This window comes from Microcebus murinus, chromosome 2 (genome assembly GCF_040939455.1).
Source record: "Microcebus murinus isolate Inina chromosome 2, M.murinus_Inina_mat1.0, whole genome shotgun sequence".
Lineage (NCBI taxonomy): Eukaryota > Metazoa > Chordata > Mammalia > Primates > Cheirogaleidae > Microcebus > Microcebus murinus.
In genome coordinates, this window is record NC_134105.1 from 14810740 (window position 1) to 14832319 (window position 21580).

The window sequence follows — 21580 nt, forward strand, 5'->3', positions numbered from 1 at the left end:
AAATGTCACAGCGCTGGCAGCCAACAAGGAAACAAGAGAGACACACAGATAGGATGTACATAATTTCTGCAGGAAGAACCCAGCATGTAAGACAAGAGGAGGTGCATCGTGTCCTGCAGCCCTGGAAGCCGAGGTCAGCCCTGTGCCCGGGAAAGCAGGGAGTGGCGGAGACTCTGTGCTCACTTCTCCTGGGACAATCCTGCAGTAGCACAGTGGCCCCTGTGCAGAGCCCACAGGCACCTTTGTGAGGGGATGCCCTCTGCCTAAGCAGTGTCTTTGGAGAGAGGCTGCAGCTGTCCGAGTTACATTTGGGGCAGTAGTCCTGAGAGTGTCCCTGGCGGCCACAAGGGGCAATCATAATGTACAGCCAGGCCCCAGCCATGAAGGCGGGCATGTACGGTGCTGCTGCAGGCTGGCGGGGTTAGGCAGAGGTGGGGAATGGACCGAGGGCTTCCGTGGGAATCAGTGATCTCAGGCCTGGGCAAGGTGCCTGCCTCCAGCCCCACCGCTTAGTAGACGGATGACCCTGGTGAGTCTGTCTGAACAGTGATTGTGAGGAGAAAATGTAACATTTACAAAATGCCCGACAGAGTACAGGTGCCTGGTAAACGATGCTGTTAATGTTAGTAATACTTTAACAGGACCTAGGGAAGAGCCAGGGCAGAGAAGCCTGGAAAGCAGGGTGCCCAATGTACCCCAGGAAGACCCGGAAGCCAGTGCAGAGGCACCCAAACCAGGGCAGGAACATCTGGGCTGCACTGAAGTAAACCCCAGGCCCCCGGCCAGAGTGAGCAGGAATAAGAGGGGAGCAGGACCTCCGGGATCGGAGCAGGGGCTCTCAGCACCCTTTGGCACCATAGCTGGGGAGTCACACCTGAGTGAAGGCACAGACCTTGGACTGTCAGGTGGGAACACAGCCTCGAGAGCAAGGGAAATGGGAAAAATGAGTGTGCGACGATTTCTGGCCTCCCCTAGCCTCTCTAGCATCCGCTGTTTATCTTACTCTCCATGAGCTCATGCTCAGGAATGTGCTTGGAGTAAAAAAAAAAAAAAAAAAAAAAAGTGGCTTATGGCTCTGTGTGGACTTGTCCTAGACCAAGGGACTTCACTCCTCATGGGGAAGCATCTCAGGACTCGGGGTTTCCTGAGAAGGGGACATAGAAACCACGCTCACCTTTTCCTCAGGAACATTCTTTGGGCTTTTTCTCGTGCCTCTGGCTTTTGTCCTGTCACCCAGGGCTGCGCCAGTGTAGGCCCCATGCCCACCAAGCCCTTCGTATGTGTGCATACTTGGAACTGGACAGTGCTCGGTGGGTGCTTGGTAGATGTTGCCTGCCGCTGCAGACAGGAAGACTGCAGCCATGTCCCGTGTGCTCTGCATGCGCTGTTTCCAGCCGAAGGAATATGCTAGCATTCTGTCTGCTCCCCTCGTGTCCCCAACCTTGGGAGGCAGGGAGAGTTGGCACTTGGTCAGGTCGTGTGCGCTGCTGGAATCCCAAGTTCCGTCTCAGAGAAAGAACTTCCCCAGGGGCCCCTAAATCTGCATTCTGGGAATTCTCAAATCCACGTACCACACAGTTGACATCCTAGGTATGCAGTGATCTATGCTGTGCCTTAAATCTTAAAAAAATTTTTTTTGCAGAGACAGGGTCTCCTGTGTTGCTCAGGCTGACTCCTGGCCTCAAGCGATTCTCCCACAGCTTCATCTCATTTTGGATTCTAAACAGCTTGAGGACAGGAGCACACTTGCCGTCTCGGTTTGTCCGAGAGCGGGGCGCTCCGTTGGGCACATAGAGGCGCAGTCGGAACCAGGCGGTGCTCCTTGCTGCCTCGTTTTTCCGTTCAGGGAGAACCCAGCTGCCACATCTCTCTCCGATCAGTGAGCTGTTCCCAAGTTACCTGCGTGCTAGTCTATCAGAGCATCCTCCTTTCTTTGCCCTCCGAGAGGAGATTAGCAGAAGGCTAAGAGCAGCCAGCCGGCCCGCCGCTCCCAGCTGCTCTGATCAAACACACTCCTGCCGGCTCTTCTTGCGCTGGTTCCCCCAGCGCAGGCCAGAAACAGCTGATCAAACACATCAGGACAAGGTCAGTGCAGGCACCCACAGCCCCCTCCAGGGGCGGTTTCACAGCCCTGCCATCAGGAGGGTCTGATAAAAATGGGCAGGGGGTGGGGAAGGCGCCCATGGGGCTGGCACAGGACTGAACAGCTTTTCGTTCCAGTTAAGGTTGAAACCTCTGTGCTCCACGCAGGGTCCAGACCAAAGCCAGTGTTTCCAGAGCGACCAGGGCTGGAGCAGAGGAAGAGGGTAGCTGTGCATGCACGTACAACTCTGCGCGGGGGAGAGATGTCAAGTGAGCGCGCATGTGGGTCTGGGAGCATGGGATTATTAGATTGTCACAGGATGACTTAAGATCCGCCCTCGCTAAACTGTGACCCTTCAAGGGCAAGAGCTGTGCGTCACACATGCGCACACACACACGTGCATCCAGACAGTTAGCCTGACACATCAGGTGGCTTGGTTGCACAGGTGTTTTAGACCTGAAGCTCTGGGAGTCCCTAAGGTCCTACTTCCAGGCTAAAATGGTACACAGCTCCTGCTCCTTGGGGACTTACAGCCTAGTTAGCCAGGAAGGGTTAGATATGAGAAACAAGTACCAAAAACACCCATGCCAGTCCAGACTCAAGGCCTGACGCTCATGGCACGTATAAATGCTGTGGGCTTTTTGTTTGTTTGGTTGGTTGGTTTTGTTTTTTTTCATGGGTGGGGGGAACAAGGGAAGGATTAACATTTTTTAGAAATATTCTCATAATTGATAATTGGTGTTATTAAGTGCTTACCACATGTTGGATACTGGACTAGGGGCTTTAAGTGGTTCTTAACTCTTAGAATTATAGCACCAACTGTGTGACGTAGGTGCTGTCATTGTCCCTGTGTTACTGATGAGGAAACCAACACCAGAGAAGTGAAGTCACCACACAGCCGGTGAGCGGCACAGCTGGGATTCGAACCCAGCTGCCTGGCTCCAGAGTTTGATGTTAAATACCACACTATAATATATTAAAGCATTTCTTGTTTAATACCTAATCAGCCTGAAATATGTCTTATCCGTACTTTCCATGCCTCGAGCAGCCTTGTCTGTCACACCTGGACCGTTGTCATAGCTGCTAGCAAGACCCCCTCCCTGTTCTCTCTGCCTTCTCTTTCTCCCCATCCAGCCTCCGAGACGGCCCGATGGGCCTACACCTCTGCTTTCATCAGCTGGAAATGTGTGTCTAGTAGCAGAAAGAGCCACGTCCTTTGCCTTGCTTTGGGACTAGTAGCCTGGGGCCTGTCACTTTTTAGATGCCTGCACTCCTCACAGTTTGACCAGTCCTCAGTCAAGACTTGACAGCCCCCTGGGGACGCTTCCCAGGAGAGCAGCATGGCCGCAGCGCCCCGAGCTCCCTCGTGGGCAGCCGAGCCCGGCACGGCGCCTGGCACGGTGTGCAGGGCATCCCTGACCCGGGCCGCCCTGGGAGGCATCTTGGCTTCTCTGACTCAGGCCAGGGCTCCTAAAGGAAAAGCATTTTCCAGAACAGCAACCATTGTATTGGAAAATATGGCATCAGAAGACAATATAAAGTGTAGTGGTGCAGAGCCCAGCTGGAGAGTTACTCAGCTGTGGGTTCAAATCCCTGCTCTGTTCCTTGTTAGATGTGTCACTTTGGGTGTGTTAACTTTTCCTTATTGTGATTCTCTTGTCTGTAAAATGGAGGTAATAAAAACTCCTAGGGTAACTGTAGAGATTAAAAGTAACGCAAAGAAGGCTCTGATACGGGTTGTGGCGTAGCAAGTACTCAAGTCATGTTATCAGGGGGCCCAGAGCTCCAGGGTGGTCCCTGCCGCACTGCAGAGACCCCACAGGGTGCTTCCAAACTCAGGTAAGGTGCGCTTCTGTGGGTGAGAAGATGAAAAAGGGCAGTCTAGACGGTGAGACCTGGGTAGGGCCTCCTAGCCGTCTGCCCAAGGCCATTTCCCTGGTGTCAGCACGTGGCTGGTGCCCAGGAGACATCGCGTATAAGCAGCCCAGCCCTGGAACCAGGGGTAGAGCCGGGCCTGCAGACGCCTCCGACCAGGGCACTGGGAGCCCAGGGGGCCTGTCGTCAACACGGGGGCCTCCTGCATCTGACGCTGCCCAAAGGCCTTGGGCCACTCGGCCTCCGTGGAGTTGTGTCTTGTTCCGGCAACGGCACAGGTAGTCTTACCCATATGGTGTCCCCATTTCTGTCCCAAACTGTGGCCAGTTGGCTTGGCGCAGGAGGGGCCTCACTGGTAAGAGGGGGCTTCCGCAGGCGGAGCACAGAGAGAGAGAAGGCGGCAGATGCTTGACCCCGCTTGGCCTCCCTCCTTTCTGTGTGGGTAGCAGCAGCCCTGTAACGCCTTGCTCTTGAATGGTGCTCTGCTATTTTCAGATACTTTCATATACATGATTTCCTTTGATGCTTACGGTCACATGAAAGTTGAGAGTAGGTGTCTTTATTGTTACCCCTTCTACAGTAAAGGGATTCAGATGGTGCAGGACCTCAGCCTTACACTTAAGGCTCCTCAGCTAGCGAGAGGTGGCATTGGAGCCCAGGTTTTTGACACAGAATGTAGGCTTTCCCCCAGCCCACCATGCCGTCTCTCGTGTTCTCGGTGGTCCCTTGTAGTTCAGAGCCCCTTCGGTCATTCACCTGCTTGGTTCTGGCAGCAGTTCTCTGAGGCTGGAGGGGCGTGAATTATTATTTTACAAAGGAAGAAATTGAGGTTTCAGGACAGTTTGTCACTCGGTCACATGGTGAGTCAGTAGCAGAACTGCAGGGACAACGGCCGAGCCCAGCACTGAGTCCCCGTTGCAAGGACAAGCGCATCTTAGGCCAGGCGAGTGAGGGGGCCTGGGGCGCAGCCGCAGTCTTCACGGCAGGAATGGGTCGTGAGCTGCCATTTGTTGACCTCTGACCCGGGCCAGGCCATGTATCTGCATCATCCCCAGCTCAGGTGCCACGTCCACGTTCTGATCACCAGGTGGGCACCATCCAGTCTGGTTCTCCGTGGTGTTGGCAGTGGCCTGTTCTCTGCGGTCCAATGTGGGAGCCACTAGTCACATGTGGCTATGGAGCACTTGAAATGTGGCTGGTGCCACTGAGGAATTTTAATTTAAATAGTCATGCAGCTGGTGGCTGTTGTTGTTAGCTCAGAACTAGATGGAGGCTCAGGGGGGTGAAGGTCGTACAGGAAGTGGCTGAGCCTGAGTTCAAACCCAGGTCTGTCACATTCCAAAGCCTGTGGCATTTCCACCGGTGCCCTGTGTCAGGAGGGAAATGCGCTTGAGTGGTAAACGTTGGCTGCGAGGTTCAGAATACTTCATTTAATTCATGAAGGCCACCCCTTGCTGTGGGCTCGGACAGCTAGTAATGGCACCACTCCCCTCCACCATCTTCATCCTCATCAGCGTTGATACTCCTCCTGGAGCATCCATCACCCCCAGGCAGTGGGCCCGGGGCTCCCCCTCAATCTTGACTGATCTGATGCGGACTCTACAATGACGTTACTGTTAGCCCATTTCATGGAGTAAATGGCGGCTCAGAAAGGTAGAGAAACTTGTCCAAGAAGGGTCACACTGGCTTAACTACAAATGCCCTGTTCTTGCTCCTGTTTCTCACTAGCTCCAGACCAGAGTGGAAGGGAAATGAGAAAGTGCCACAGAGGCAGCCTCTTCAAGAAGACGCCATTAGGCTGGGCGTGCTGTCCAGGCACGGCTGCTGTCCACACGGCGCAGGCTGCAAGGCTAGCATGCTGCTCCCAGTGGGCAGCATCACCTCCTGTGTATTGACGGCTTTCTGATAACTATTGTGGAAAAGCCATGAGAAAACCAAATTCATTGTCACTCATAAGCTGGCCTCACAAGTGTGACCCTGGACAAGTCTGTTCAGCCCCACCCCAGCAAGTGGACTTAGATACCCTCAGAGAGCCCCTCTCCAGCATCGTATGATCCCTTACGTAGCATGGGTGGTGGAGAAACCAGGCTTCTAGACACGACCGCCACTTTCACGGTGTGCGACTCACCTGAGCCTCAGTTTCCTCACCCGTAACGATGCCTCTGCCGGAGGGCTGTGAGGACTGAGCAAGATGTTGCGTGAGAAGAGCCCGGCGTGGGCTGCCACGTGGTCGTGCTCAGGGAAGGGCGTGAGGAGGCGCTTTTATGCTGCGAGCACAATACCCAGCCACTCCTCATGGCCCCGTTCCAAGGAAGAGACATTGGAAGAACTTTCCCTCAGTGGGGGGGAATGTGTCCTCCCTGGGCCAAGCTGCTAGCGCAGGTGCCGAGAGCAGCACCAAGAAGAGCCTCCTGCGGCAGCTTTCATGGCAGGGCGGCGCCGCCCCCGCTCCTTAGCGGGCAGGGCCTTGCGGACTGTGCCCAGCCCTGGCACAGCTGGGAGGAGCCGTGAGAGTCCCTAGCACGGACAGGTGACAAAAGCACCTAGGTCTGAAAAAGGGACGCTCCCTGGAGCTGGGGGAAGGACCTGGCCAGGAGGAGAGCAGGGCACGAGGGTGGTGGCCCCGCCAGCCCTGGGGGGAAGCAAGCCTAGAGCCAAGGGCTGCCCGCAGGCAGACAGGGCTGTGGCGTCAGACGGTCACATGCCAACCTGGCACCTGCCCAGCACTGTGACTTTGCGCCAGCTACTTACCGTCTCTGAGCCTTGTCTGTAAAATGGGGAGGATGATACTTGCCTGCCTCTTAGGAGTATAAAATAATGCCCACGAAGGCCGTCCTATGGTGCCAGGCAGAGGGGGGCGCAATGGTGGTTGTCACTAGCTTCCCCGTGGGTGACCCCAAAGAGCCCAGTGCTGTAGGAGGAGACTGTGCCTCGTAGCGCAGTCTCTGGTGCCCATGGGACAACAGGGCGGGGGGGGGGGGTCTGCCAGGACCTCCACCACTGGCCTCAGGAAGGCTGTGGCCTCCGCGCCAACCGGGAGAGGCAAGGCCTGAGGTCCGGTGCTTCTGGGCTCTGAGTCTCCCGGGTCAGGCCTGGCTGGGGGGCATGAAGACCAGAGCCCAGGTGTGTGGAGGGCTGAGGAGACGGGCTCCCCTGGACGCCACGGGCTGCCCCATCTCCTGCCCTTCCCCATCAGCCTTCCTGGGAGCCCAGACCCAGACCGTGGTGTCTCCACTGCCTAGAACATTGGACTGGGGGTCACAGAGCTTCAGGGTTCCCAGCGGAACCACGTGTACCCCAGCCAAGCACACACGCCTGGTGCCAAACCAACCTGTCTGCAGGCCTTGGCCCCGGCCATCCTCCTCCCGGTCCACCCCTCTGCCAGCCTCTGCCCGCCCAGCTTCCCCCAGCCTCAAGCCCATCCCATGTCTCCCACTCCAGAAAGTCGCCTCCATCACTCGAGCCACAAGTGCCTCCCCAACTCCTCCAGTACCACGTACAACCCACAGTATGAGCACACAGTCGTTTGGGTTCATGGCTTTTTCTTTAAACGTTTTTTGTGGTCAAATATGCATATCATAGTCTACGATTTTAACCATATTTAAGTGTCAAGTTCAGGAGCCTGAACTACGTTCCCACGGTGGTGCAGCCACTACTCCATCCCGCTCCAGAAGGTTTTCCTCGTTTCACACGGGAGCTCTGTGCCCGTTAGGTGTCCTCATCTCCCCCAGCCCCCACCCCGAGGAGCCCCGTGTCTGTCAGCAGTCACTCCCCAGCCCCCCTGGAACCTTGTTGCACTCCCCGTCTCCGAGAACTGACTCGTGCAGGTGGATGGTAGAAGCAGGATCACCCGGCGCTTGTCTGCGCTCCTGTCTCGATCCCATGCGGCCCCCGCCTGGCGACTGAGTGAGAAGAGCAAATGAAGAGGCAGAAGAACGACGGGACACTGTGCCGGGGCTTCCTGAGACAGGCGCGTCCCCAGCCTGGCCCCCTCGCACGTCCCGGAACTGCTAGAATGCACTCGCGCCCCAGGCACTCGCCGGCCACTGCTGCAGCCGGGCAGCGCAGCAGGCGCTGGGGGAGGGACAGCGAATGAGCGAAGTGTTTGTCACGCTAGGCAATGAGCACCACGGCGGCGTGCAGGGGCTGTCAGGCCACGTGGCCATTCGGGGCAGCCAGGGAAGCCCTCGCTGGTGACACGACTTGAGCAGAGACCTGAAGGCTTTGGGGGAGTGGCCGTGTGAGTGCCCAGGGCAGAGCCCACCTGGCAGGGGGACGCTGGGGCGTGGCCGAGGCAGGAACATGCGTGGCACACGTGGCCTGTGTGCGTGGCTGGAGCAGAGGGGGCACGGGAGGGAGTGGTAGGAGGTAACGTGAGGAAAGGGGCTGGGGCCCACATTCCATAGGACCTTCTAGGTCATTCTAAGGACGTGGCCAGTGGAGGGTTTGAGCAGAGGTGCCGCGGCCGCTGTGCGGAGCATTCAAGGGGTGGTGAGGGGGTTACCTAAGGGGCCATTGCAGCATCTCGCCGCAGCAGAGTTTCATAAAAACGAAAATGAGGCTGTGACCAGAAGGCGTTCCTGCGTGGCTCCGTGTTAGCCGAGCCGGGAGCCGTGCCAGGCACTGGTGCCGGGCGGGCAAGCAGAGCCGCCAGCACCTGCCGAGGGTTGGGTGTGGGATTTGAGAAAAACCAGAGGACTCGAGGATGATTTCCAAGACTTTTGCTCTGACGGTGGAAGCGTGAAGTGGCCACGTACTGCACGGCGGACGCCCCTGAGAAGGCAGGATTTAGAGGGAAGATAAGGATTGAGTTGGGTATGCGATTTTGAGACACCTGTTTCCTACCCAGTTGGGGATATACGAGTCTGGAGTCGGAGGTGTTAAAGGTCACCCTGTCTGTGTTCCCATTTCGTTCCAGTTCTGGCATCACCAGAACTGCAGCTCAGACTCACCCCCACCTCAGCATGGGGCAGAGACCATGCCCTGCGCATCTAACCTGTGTCAGCCACGGTGCCGGGCGTGGACACGGGACTGAGTAAGCCCGGCCGGTCTCCCCTCAGCAGGCTCGCAGTCTGGTTAGGCTCTCATCTCCTCCGACTTCGCCCCGTTCCTCCCTCGGCCTCAGTCTCTCCATTGGTAAAGTGACTTTGGACTAGTCTTTAAGTGCTCCACCCTCACCCTCCCCTGGGCTGGGCACCTGCGGCGTGGGAGGGATCCGTGTCGGCCTCCCGCTCCCGGAACACCCACCTGCCCGGCAACCGTGCCCTGACATCAATTTTGCTGTCTTCGTGTTCCACCGAGAAGTGATTAACTGTGGTGAAGCAATTAAGTCAGCCTGGCAAGTGCGGCGTGCAGTGCACGGGACTCGCCATGGCGCGGGTCAGGGCACGCATTCTCTAGGGGGACAGTGGCTACGGGGCCGAGGGGCGGAATCTTGCTCTTTTTACTGATGAAGCAGATGCGCATATAGTACAGGCACAGATGTGCCGTATATCTGTGGATTGATAATTCATTGGCGAGAGGGTGTCCTGAAGGATCCCGGGAGGATAATACTAAAAGGCGAGCAAGGACAGGTTAAGGCAGGGAGGGGAGGCTCGGGGCTGGGAGCACACGCGCATTTGGCCACACAGTGACAGGACATGGTCCTGGTGCTGGGGACAAAGGTGACCACGCTAAGTGACACTGCCCTCAGAAAGCTCACACTCTGGTGAGGGGCAGATGAGCAAATAGGCAGTCATTATACCCAATGAAAAGAGCCATGCCAGGGTCAAGGTGGGGAGGGCGGCGGAGCAGGGACTGGGGTCAGGAAGGCTCTGGAGACTGGGTCAAGCAGGGCCACAACAGGTGGACAGAGAGCTCAGGGCCAGGCCAAGCTCCCTGTCTCGGGGAGAGCTGGCAGGTGCCCACTCCGACGGATCCCATGGGTGGGTGGGGTGCAGAGTGGGCTAAATGGATCCCTTGGGTGAGTGGGGTGCAGAGTGGGCCGGACTGATCCCTTGGGTGGGTGGGTGGGGTGCAGAATGGACTGATCCCTTGGGTGGGTGGGGTGCAGAGTGGACTGGACTGATCCCTTGGGTGGGTGGGGTGCAGAGTGGACTGGACTGATCCCTTGGGTGGGTGGGGTGCAGAGTGGACTGGACTGATCCCTTGGGTGAGTGGGGTGCAATGGATTGGACTGATCCCTTGGGTGAGTGGGGTGCAGTGGACTGGACTGATCCCTTGGGTGGGTGGGGTGTAAAGTGGACTGGACTGATCCCTTGGGTGGGTGGGGTGCAGAGTGGACTGGACTGATCCCTTGGGTGGGTGGGGTGCAGAGTGGACTGGACTGATCCCTTGGGTGAGTGGGGTGCAATGGACTGGACTGATCCCTTGGGTGGGTGGGGTGTAAAGTGGACTGGACTGATCCCTTGGGTGGGTGGGGTGTAGAGTGGACTGGACTGATCCCTTGGGTGGGTGGGGTGCAGAGTGGACTGGACTGATCCCTTGCGTGGGTGGGGTGCAGTGGACTGGACTGATCCCTTGGGTGGGTGGGGTGCAGAGTGGACTGGACTGATTCCTTGGGTGAGTGGGGTGCAGAGTGGACTGGACTGATCCCTTGGGTGGGTGGGGTGCAATGGACTGGACTGATCCCTTGGGTGAGTGGGGTGCAATGGACTGGACTGATCCCTTGGGTGGGTGGGGTGCAGAGTGGACTGGACTGATCCCTTGGGTGAGTGGGGTGCAGTGGACTGGACTGATCCCTTGGGTGGGTGGGGTGCAGTGGACTGGACTGATCCCTTGGGTGGGTGGGGTGCAGAGTGGACTGGACTGATCCCTTGGGTGGGTGGGGTGCAGAGTGGACTGGACTGATCCCTTGGGTGGGTGGGGTGCAGAGTGGACTGGACTGATCCCTTGGGTGGGTGGGGTGCAGAGTGGACTGGACTGATCCCTTGGGTGAGTGGGGTGCAGTGGACTGGACTGATCCCTTGGGTGGGTGGGGTGCAGAGTGGACTGGACTGATCCCTTGGGTGGGTCGGGTGCAGAGTGGACTGGACTGATCCCTTGGGTGGGTGGGTGTAGAGTGGACTGGACTGATCCCTTGGGTGGGTGGGGTGTAGAGTGGACTGGACTGATCCCTTGGGTGGGTGGGGTGTAGAGTGGACTGGACTGATCCCTTGGGTGGGTCGGGTGCAGAGTGGACTGGACTGATCCCTTGGGTGGGTGGGTGTAGAGTGGACTGGACTGATCCCTTGGGTGGGTGGGGTGTAGAGTGGACTGGACTGATCCCTTGGGTGGGTGGGGTGCAGAGTGGACTGGACTGATCCCTTGGGTGGGTGGGGTACAGAGTGGACTGGACTGATCCCTTGGGTGAGTGGGGTGCAGTGGACTGGACTGATCCCTTGGGTGGGTGGGGTGCAGAGTGGACTGGACTGATCCCTTGGGTGGGTGGGTGTAGAGTGGACTGGACTGATCCCTTGGGTGGGTGGGGTGCAGAGTGGACTGGACTGATCCCTTGGGTGGGTGGGGTGTAGAGTGGACTGGACTGATCCCTTGGGTGGGTGGGGTGTAGAGTGGACTGGACTGATCCCTTGGGTGGGTGGGGTGCAGAGTGGACTGGACTGATCCCTTGGGTGGGTGGGGTGCAGGGCGGGCTGAGGGAGGCCAAGAAGTTCAGCTCAAAATAACTTCTCACCAACACAATGTGCCTGGAGCCCTCCCGTTAGAGTGTCATCCCTCAACTAGAGATATGGTTCTTGGTGACAACCTGATACAGGCCCAAATAGCTGAGTCCTGGTGCCACCTGTGCCCTTCATCATGTGCTGAGTATCTGTGGACAGGCCACTCCCCTCAGTTCCGCCTCCCTCTCTGTAAAATGGCAGGGACTCACGATCGCCTCCCCCGCCTGCTTCCCATGGCGTTGGGTGGGGAGCCATGTAGAAGCCATCAGGCACTGCCTAGGGGTCCGTGACCTCGTTCACTCACGCACACCGCTGTGATGAGGGGATTCTGCCCCATTTATAGCCAAGGAGACCGAGGCTCAGAAAAGTTAGTCACATGGGCTCACCCAACGGCTGAAAGCAGACCTGGATAGGGTGAGAACACAGACGGGGGGTTGAGGGAGCCCTACAGGTCCTCTGTGCTCCTCTACCTGCCCACGGGGGGCCCTGGGCTGTCCACCTGACAGCCACGATCTCTCCCTCTTTGGGGCCATCTACACGCAGAGCACGTGCTGAGGACGGGGGCTCAGGGCGGCTGGAGGCCCTGGAGACCCCGAGCCAGAGAAGGGAAGGCCCAAGGGGCCTGCGAGCCGTCTTCACAGGCCTTCAGCTGTCAGAGGGACCTGCCTTCGACACAGATCCAGCCCCGCGGCGCCTGAGATGAGATCCTGGCAGCTCAGTTGCCCAGACGTGCCCTCCGAGAGCCGACCCCCGCCACCCACCCAGCCCCTGCCCGTCTCCCGGCCTCCCGCTTCCCTCCCCGTCATCAGACTGCCAGGAGCCCCCGCCCCACCAGCCTGCCGCCCCAGTACCCGCGGAGGCCAGAAGGAAGGGCAGCCCCTGTCGCCGGGCCTGTGCTTCTGCTGGCCCCCAGCCATGTCTTTCCCCGGCCAGCACCCTGCTCATCCGGAAGGTACTTTTGAGCCGTGACGCAGGTGTCACCTTTTCCAGGAGGCCATCCTTGTGCTTCTGGTGCACCTTGTCCTTTCCCTGGTCTCTGCACAGTCGGCATCTGGGCTGAGCTGACCTGCACAGGGCCATTGTGTGCCATCCTCCCCCTCCGACAGGTGAGGAGAGGGATCCTGCCCAGGGTCCCGCGGGTGTGGGGAGGTGGAAGTGCGGCAGAAACCCTGGAAGTCCGGGTCGGAGCCCCCCCTGTGGCCCTGCACTCGGGGCAGGAGGAGGACGAGATCAGGGCCCTTCCTGACACTGGGATTCCGGGTGCCACCTCTGAGAGCCCTCCCTGTCCCACTGCCCAAACGGTCCCATGTCACTCTCCCCCTCGCCCCCTTTAGTGTTTTCATAGCACTTAGCACGGCCTAAGGTCGTGTAAGTTTCATCACTCGTGGGTCTGTGTCACCCACACTGGGAGCCCCACAGGGGCGGGACCTGGCCCCTCTCGTTCACGGTGGGGTCCCCGTGCTGAGGCAGTGCGGTGCCCAATACGCGTTTGCCGCACAAACCAGCGTTTACTGTGGCCCGGTGGTGGCTAAGCACCATCTGTCCTCCACCGGGACCCCCAGCCACCCTTGAGGGCGGCGTCATGCACAGTTTTTGGATAAGGAAGTGGGGCTCCAACAGGGTAAGTGACTGGCTCAGGGTCACTGATCAGTGGCAGGGCCTGGTGGCCAGGTTCACCTGGTTCCAAAGCTTGCACCCTTGGAAATTCGCCACAAAGGAGGATGCCCCACCCAGAGAGGCTAGCAGACTTGCCCGAGGTCACCCAGCCAGGCCCAGCGCAAGACTCGGGCTTCATTCTTCTCACGGACTCTGCTGAGTCCCCGGAGGGCTCAGCCGTGGAGCGGGTGGTATTTTCAGTCTCTCGTTCTGCCTGTGATTAAACCGCGTAAGGGCCCTGCAGACTTCATAATGGTCCGCAGCGCACCTTCACCTTTTCTTTTCCTTTGCAGCTTTTTAAATGAGCACAGTCCTTCGGCGTCTGCAGTGTCCTTAATTCTCTGGCCCCAGCCTCCGTGAGGCCTCGGGCCGAGGTCGGGATCCTGTGCCGGCCTGGCGGGAGCCTTTTCAAGCTCCCCATCTGCCCGGCAGTTGTTTGAACTCGCAGACATGATGCCTCCTCATCTCGTCCTAATGAGCTCCTGGGCCCGGTGAACGCCGGAGGACATGAGTGCTCCTCCCAGCTCTGTCCCTGAGACCAAAGTTTGGGTCTTCCCAACAGTCCTTTCTAGCTGTGAGACTGGAGCAAGTCCCTTTCCCTTCTGGGCCTCAGTGTCCCACCTGCACGGTGGGGGCTGAGGTCTCTGATGTCTCAGGGCCCTCCCAGCTCAGACATTCTAGGCCAGCGCCATCCGGTAGAAATAGCGGGTCACGTATGTCATTGTAAATTTCCTGATAGCCGTATTAAGATAATAGCCATATTAAAAGGGTAAAAAAAAGGTGAAATTAACTTTAATAATATATTTTATCTAACCCAATACACCCAAATTGTTTGAATTTCAACCTGGAATCAGCGTAAAAATACTAATTAGATATCTGACAGTTTTCCATACATACTAAGTCCTCTCAGTTGGGACTACTTATGTTTCAAGTGCTCTGTGGCCACAAATGGCTGGCGGCTGCCCTGTTGGACAGAGCTCTTCTAGAATTCTCCCTCGTGCTGTCACCCATCCCTGAGCGCTGGTGGCTCCTTCCTGGGGCTGAGGGCCACCCTCGCTCCCCACCTGACTGAGTGCGGGTCTGGGGGCAGTCATGAGGCCTGTGACACCGACAGCTCGGCTCCGAGGCCAGTGGGGTCCTGCTTGGCCCACCCTGCCCAGCTGGGGAGGCGGGAGGGGCTGCCTTCCCCTTCTCTGAGGAAGGACAACAGATTCCGAACCGGCTTCCACTGTGTGGGGGTGCAGGTGTCCCTTCAGCCCAGATCCAGCTGAGCCAGGGCTAAGCCCTTTCCGTGAACCATCTCCGTTCACCCTCCCAGGAATCCTGCGGAACGTGTGACATGACCCTGATTTCTACAGGAGGGGAAGCCGGGGCTCAGAGAGAGAAGTGATTCTTCCTGCTCCCAGATCCCTCTTTATCCTGTCTGTCCCTGTCTTCCTTCCCAGTGTGTGTCTGAGTGTGTATGTGTGTGTGTCTGTGTGTGCATCTGAGTGTGTCTGAGTGTGTATCATTGTGTGTGTGTCTCAGTGTGTGTATGTCTCTGTGTGTGTGTCTGTGTTTGTGTCATTGTGTGTGTATCTCAGTGTGTGTATGTGTGTGTGTGTGTCTGAGTGCATGTGTGTGTGTATGTGTGTGTGTGTCTGAGTGCATGTGTGTGTATGTGTGTGTCTGAGTGCATGTGTGTGTGTGTATGTGTGTGTGTCTGAGTGCATGTGTGTGTGTGTATGTGTGTGTGTGTGTCTGAGTGCATGTGTGTGTGGGGGGGGCCTATGTGGGAAATAAACCCCCTCCCTGCAAACTGCCCGTTGCTGGGCTCTGGGGCGGGGGACTCGCAGGCTTCGCCCCTCAGCTCTGGAGCAGCCGCCGGCTGAGGGGGGTGGGCTGTCTTGGGGTACAGGACTGGGAGGCAGAACTTTCTTCTCCTTGTAGTGCCCAGAGCCCAGGCCCCTCCACAGCCCCCTGGTCCCTGCCTGTGCTGTCCCCACCGGGCCCCCAGGGCCCCAGCCTCAGCCCGTGTCTCTCTGTCCCACCCCTCCCAGCACTGCTCCTGCTCCAGCTGTCTTCCTCCAGTCTGTCTCCACCTGGGTCCTCTGGCTCTTTGTGGGTCCCGGCTTTCCCTCTTGCCCTCTCCCTCAGCCTAGTTTTGGCCTGTCGGTCTCTGTCTGTCTGTCTCCTCCCTCTTCTCTCGCCTTTTCCCCTCTGGGGCTTCTCATCTCCCCTCCTTGCGCTGTTCTCTGGCTGTCTGTCCCCAGGCCCCCAAACCTCACCTGGCCCTGACCTGTCTTCTCCTCTCTCCCCCTGTCTGTTCCTCTGTCTCTGCTCCCATGTCCCTCCCTCCCTCCCCTCTCCGTGTCACTTGTGTATGCCTCCCCTCCCTGAGCTCCAGTGGGCCCCACGCCTCAGCCTCCGCCTCTCCTTGGGAAGGCAGGCGGCCGCCGCAGCCGCGAGAAGCCCCACTGGATGACAGCCGAGCCCAAGCATCCCTCGGAGCTGTCACCAAGGAAATCACACACCAGCGCCTGAAATTCAAATTAGAGTTTTGCTGAAGCTGCTAAAACTCATCAAATACTATCTTTGAAGTCTGCTAGCAAGCTGGTCATTGCTCTTAAAAGAGTCCCTGTTGGAAATGAGAGGGTGGGAAGAGTGTTCGGGCAGGGTCTCCATCCCAGGGCCGGGGAGCGGCACACCCGCTCCCATCCACGGCCCCCCAGCCACGCCCAGGCACCGTCGGGGGCTCCCTGCGAGCAGGTCACTGGGCCACCCGCCTCCCAGGCTGAGGCCCCACGGCCCCCCGCCCCCAACTGCTCCCAGGCACCACCAGGCCACGGGCTCGTGGGCGAGCAGCACGGAGCAGAGGACGGAGCCCGGACTGAGAGCCCGGGGCCCTGGGGTGGAGGTCTGTGCGTGGGCTCTGGGGTCAGACGCCGGCGTCCAGGTCCTCGTCCCTCTGCTGCTGCCAGGGTGTGACCCCAGGCCAACTGCCCTCGCCCCTCTTGGCCTCCTCTGCCAACCGGGATAAGAGTATTTCCCGCGGGGTGTGGTGAGGATGAAATGAGTTAGTGCATGAAGAGCACCCAGCACACGGTTGCAGCTCAATAAACTGGTCTTGTTAGCACAGTAACAACAGCACACGCAGTCATTAACAATAGTCACGCAGGTACTTGCCCATCAGCCATGGTTTTAGGAGCTCTATTTATATTAGTTCAGTCCATCCTCAGAACAACCCTGCAAGGGAGCTGCTGTTATTATCCCCATTTTCCTGAGGAGAAAATGGGGCCGGGCAGGTAAATCATTTGCTCACGTTTCCTCCCCGCCCTCCGCCTCCCCCTCCAGCTCTCCGGACGTTCCCCGGGGCCCCACCCCAGGCCCAGAGTTCTGTCCCCAGCCTCCCTTTTGCCAGCTGCCTGTGTTTAAATTTCCACTGGCCACCTCTGCCTGCCCCCTTTCGGCGCCCTGTCCCTGCTGTCAGTCCCTTCTGAGGGGACACTTGCCAGACAGGGCTGTCACCGTCCCTGCTGTGGGACCTGCCATTCCTCTACCTTTCCCGCCCCGCCGGGCTGGCCTGTTCCGCCAGATCATCCTTTGGGGTTCGGTCTTATCACGAGCTACCACCAGGCTGGGAGGGACGGGCAGTTTTCTGCTCAAGAACTTCGAAAGCCCTTGACACTTGCTTCCCGCTGTATGTGGCAGATGACCCTGGAAAGGGCGACTGGGACTGAGATGGAAAGAGCACGCTGGGGCCCCAGCAGCATGGGAGGGCCGGCTACGTTTGGCAAAGGCACCCCGAAGGGGACGGCTGGCATTTGTCTCACCCAACTCTGTGCCTGGCACTTATGAAGGATGGTCCCCAGATGATTGTCCCTGCGGTACAACTGGTGGAACCCACTGCGGGAGAGCGGCTGCCCTGGGCTCTGCAGGACAGACGGCCCGACAGAGGGACCCGAGCCCCAGAAATGTTCACAGGCGTCAGGCCTCAGGTGCCTGCAGGGCCAGGGGGACGCCAGAGTCATGAGGTGGGAGCCCACAGGAACATGTACCGGGACACGCCAACCTCGAGCTGCCCTTGGAACAGGCCTGTGTCAGTGCTCGCCACGTGCCGGGCCTTGAGCAGACTTGACCAGGGACAGGAGAAGACAGGCATGCCACCCAGCGTGGCCGTGCCACCGTGACCGTTCTGTGATGCGGACGCCCGGGAGGCTGAGGCAGCCCTAAAGACACACCTGACCAGGACGGGGAAGCAGGGAAGGCATGTGGGGACCTGGAGCCGGAGTAGTTGGGTTCACCAGCAAAGGGCTAGGACGAGGGGCAGAGGGGTGTGCCAGCGGGGGCAGTGGCCGGGCGCAGCGAGGCCACGGCAGGCAGGAAAGGAGAGTTCCGAGTGCTCAGAGCTTAGAGCTGGGGAGGCAGAGCTGGCGAGACCCTCGGCTGGAGAGAGAAATGACAGCCAGGATGCAGGACTCTCTTGCAGGGGTGTGACACGGAAGAAGGGACTCCTTCCTGAGTACTTCCTGAAAATTCACTCGTAACAGGGTCAGCGGCCAAGTTCAGACAAACCTGCTCTGAGAATCTGCTGCATGCCTCGTGCCTAGCGTGTGTGAACAAAACCGATTGCCCAAGAGGAGGGAGTGCCAACACGGCCTCCTCGTCCCCAAGTGCCCAGCAGGCTCTGGGGCCTCACAGCCACTGGGCCACCATCCCTGGCCAGGCTGCAGGGACCAGAGGCCTGCTGACTCCCGCCACTCGGTGTCAGGGCACCATCTGCAAGATGCTTCTCTGACCAGGACAGGATGGGAACTGTTCAGTGAAGGAAACTGAGGCCTGACCGGCCGAGGTGGCTCACGCCTGTAATCCTACCACTCTGGGAGGCCAAGGTGGGAGGATCACTTGTGGTCAGGAGTTTAAGAACAGCCTGAGCAAGAGCTAGACCCCCATCTCTACAAAAAAATAGAAAAAATTAACTGGGTGTGGTGGTACATGCCTGTAGTCCCAGCTACTTGGGAGGCTGAGGCAGGAGGATTGCTTGAGCCCAGGAGTTAGAGGTTGCAGTGAGCTATGATGATGCCACTGCACTCTAGCTGGGTGACAGAGAGAGACCCTGTCTCAAAAAAAAAAAAAAAAGAAAAAAAGAAAAGAAAAAGAAAAAAGGAAAGAAAAAATGAGGAAACTGAGGCCCAAAGATGGGGAGGCCTTGGTCACACAGAGGTTAGTAGCAAGACCAGAACTCAGAGCCCGGACTCCTCCTCCGGGGCTTCCAACTCGACCAAGCGGGACTCAGACCAATGCTCGAGTCCTCAGTTCGGCACCTTCCTGGCTGGCCAGCGCTGTGCGTCGGTCCCGGCCTGCCTTCCCGAGCGGCGCCGGGCCAGGTGTCACCCATGGGGAGGCCGGGTGGAGGCACAGAGGAGGCGGATATTTGACAGCATCTGACCACATCCGTGCCTCTTGGGAGGGTGCGGGGGTGAGTGAGCGCTGTGCAAGGGTAAAGGGGCCACGAGGGACGCAGACTATGGAGGGAGGTCTGCCCCACCCCAATCTCCTTAAGCCAGGGGGGCTGCTGGCACCGTCCCCAGGGGGGTCCCCGTGCTACCCCGTGTCTGCCCACCGAGCCTGTGTGTGCGTGCACGCGTGTGCACGGCCCGCATGTGCACGTGTGACGAGCAGGAGCTGCTGACAAGTGCCCCAGGTGTATTTCGGGGGCCGTTAAAGCTCCGTGTTTAATGGCTGGAGCCACAGTGGTCACGGCTGTCACCCAGGATTTCACGGGCTCGTTTACATCTTTAGCTTCCTCCTTCCCAGGCGACTTCACCATCCCAGCCCCCAGCCCCCAGGCGGCGGTGGGGAGAGGAGGTGGGGCCGGAACGCTGAGCTGAGCCTTGGGGTGCACGAGCTTCGGAGGGGGGACAGGCTGGCAGAACAAGCCCAGGCGCAGATGGAGGGCCAGGGCGGGGCCTTGGGGTGGGGAGGTCCAGGATCAGAACACGTCTCCGTGGCCCCCACACAGGGCTGTAAGCTGGAGGCTTGGGGGGGGGGCGAGAGGCTGGCTCCATGGTGCCTGCAGATTCAGGACAAGTAGGCCAGGTCCGGGAGGCAGGAGGGCACGATGGGCAGGTCAGGAGCTCAGGGGTCAGCCGAGGGGCCCGAAATGGAGGGGGGGAGCTGGAGAGGAGAGGGCTGTGAGCTCCCAGCTGCACCCACAGGACGCTGCTCAGAACCACCAGGGGCCTGGGGGGCTGGGGAGGGCTGGCCCAGGCGACAGTCTGACCGAACACAGCTGGCGGGCCAGAGCCCGGAACAGCCCCCAGGGAGCTGAGCCATCAGGGTGGGATGTGGGGTGCAGCACTGGCTAAATTGGGGTCCCCCACTCAGCTCACGTCAGCCACTTGCCTGCAGTGCCTTTGAGCACGTCACTCCCCGCGGCCCCCGGCCCTCCTTACTAAGGGGGTTTAAGGCGCTCCCCGCCTTCAGTGTCAGGGCCAGGGTGGACCCAGACAACGTGGGCAAAGCCCCAGCACAGCCCGCTCACCCTGAGGGTCTGTCACAGGAGCCGGTGTGACGATGGGGTGACCAGGGGGTAAGTGCTGGGGCACCGTCCTCGACTTCAGGGGCTCAGTTCAGGGAAGGCTTCAAGGAGGAGGTGATCAAGTCAGGCCTCATGGGGAATGGCGGGGCGGGGCGGGGCGGGGCGGGCAGAAGCAGCAGCACCGCAGAGGAGTGATGAGCCGGGAGGGGAGCAGAAGCCAGGCGGGAAGGGCTTTCTTTCCCAGGCGGAGGAGCAGTGGCATGGCTGCAGGTGACCCGCAGGGCAGTCCCTGCTTGGAAAGACGGCCCTGGCTGTGGAGGAAGTGGCGCAGGAGGTGGGGCACCTGGGGGCGGGCAGACACCCGGGAGGCGGTGGCCAGGACAGAGGGCGGGGATGGAGTCAGAGGGGACAACACCATGGAGGGTCTGGTGCGCAGCAGAACTGCAGACGGGTGCTGCCCGGGTTAACAGGGAGGCGGCGTCAGGGAGGCTGAGCCGCAGCCGCAAGGCCCCGGGGAGGCCGGCCGCGGGGCCAGACTGCCTCCACCTCAGCTGCGGTCCCTTCACAGCCCGAGGCAGGGCCTGTCACCAGCAGCCCCAGGAAACACGGTGGCGGGAGACAGCCTGATGGGCCTGTCACCACGGTGCCATCCCACCCAGCCGGCCCCTCACCGGGTAATCTGCTTCCCCAGAAACGGTGTCCTTCAGCCGCGCCCACGCCCAGCTCAGAGCCAGGGAGGCGGCTCGCTGGCTGGGACGCCGCCTCTCTTCCCGGGCAGGTGACCTTGGGCGGCCGGGAGCCTCTTGGCTGGAATTCAGACAGCCTGGGCCTGGCAGCCCGGCCCCGCAGTGGGGCAGGACGGGCTCTCTCCCCTCGCCCACTCTCATCCCGGGGAGTCAGTCCGCATTTGGGGCAAATCCAGATTAAACCAGACTCTTGAGAACTCCTTCTGGGTGACCCTGAGCCACTAAGGGGCCACCAGCCCCCGAGTTCCACTCTGTCTCCTTCCCAGGAACTGCCGCAGGGAGTTCTCTGGCTGGGGGGACAGGCTGGAGAGTCAGATGTCCTTGGGTTCCTGTCTCAGTTCTGCTGCTCCCGGGCTGGGTGACCTTGGCCGGGCTCCCCCACGCTGAGCCTTCAGGGAGCCTAATGTAAACGGTGACACCCCGCGGCCTTGCTGTGAGGCTGGTGCAGAGGGGACTGCAAAGCCCCCAGCCCCGTGGGCACACAGCAGACCTGCAGCCTGGCCCCTCTCCGTGTTCTGGTTGCTGTGCGGTGACATGGACTAGCGCAGGGGCCAGAGCACTGGACGAGGAGCCAGGAGATTGGGTTCTAGTCCCAGATTTGCTGCTGGCTGTGCGACCTCAGAGAAGTCACCTCCCCTCTCTGGGCTCAGTGGTCACTCCCCTCATCCGCCCACATACTGTTTAGCTCTCCCTCCTTTGGACCCTACAGCAGGGTCATGTTCATGTCCCTACCCCATAGCCGTGACATGTCTGTGCCACCAGACTAGCGAGGGCAGGTGACGCGTCACCCACGCCCAGCATCCAGCACAGGTCCCCACACGTGGGTGGCTGGAATGGGATGGAGGTGGGACAGGGGTGTTCTTTGCCATGTGACAGCTGAGCAAATGGGCCCAGGGGGCAGGGGAGGGGGATTTGCCATGTGGAGCCCCCGCCGCCCTTCCGTTCCTTCAGGCCCCAGCGACTGAGGCCTGGCGCTCTGCGACCAGGATGGCCTCGTGTGGGGGCCTGAGCTTCCTCCCTGCAGTGCCAGCTCTAGTGATAG

General features: G+C 59.5%; 1 protein-coding gene across 1 annotated transcript in view; it reads left to right on the forward strand.

Annotated features, from left to right (window-relative positions):
- Window positions 1–21580, forward strand: part of C1QA (complement C1q A chain) — a 383888-nt gene that overhangs the window by 290840 nt on the left and 71468 nt on the right. The gene's annotated exons all lie outside the window — the stretch shown is intronic.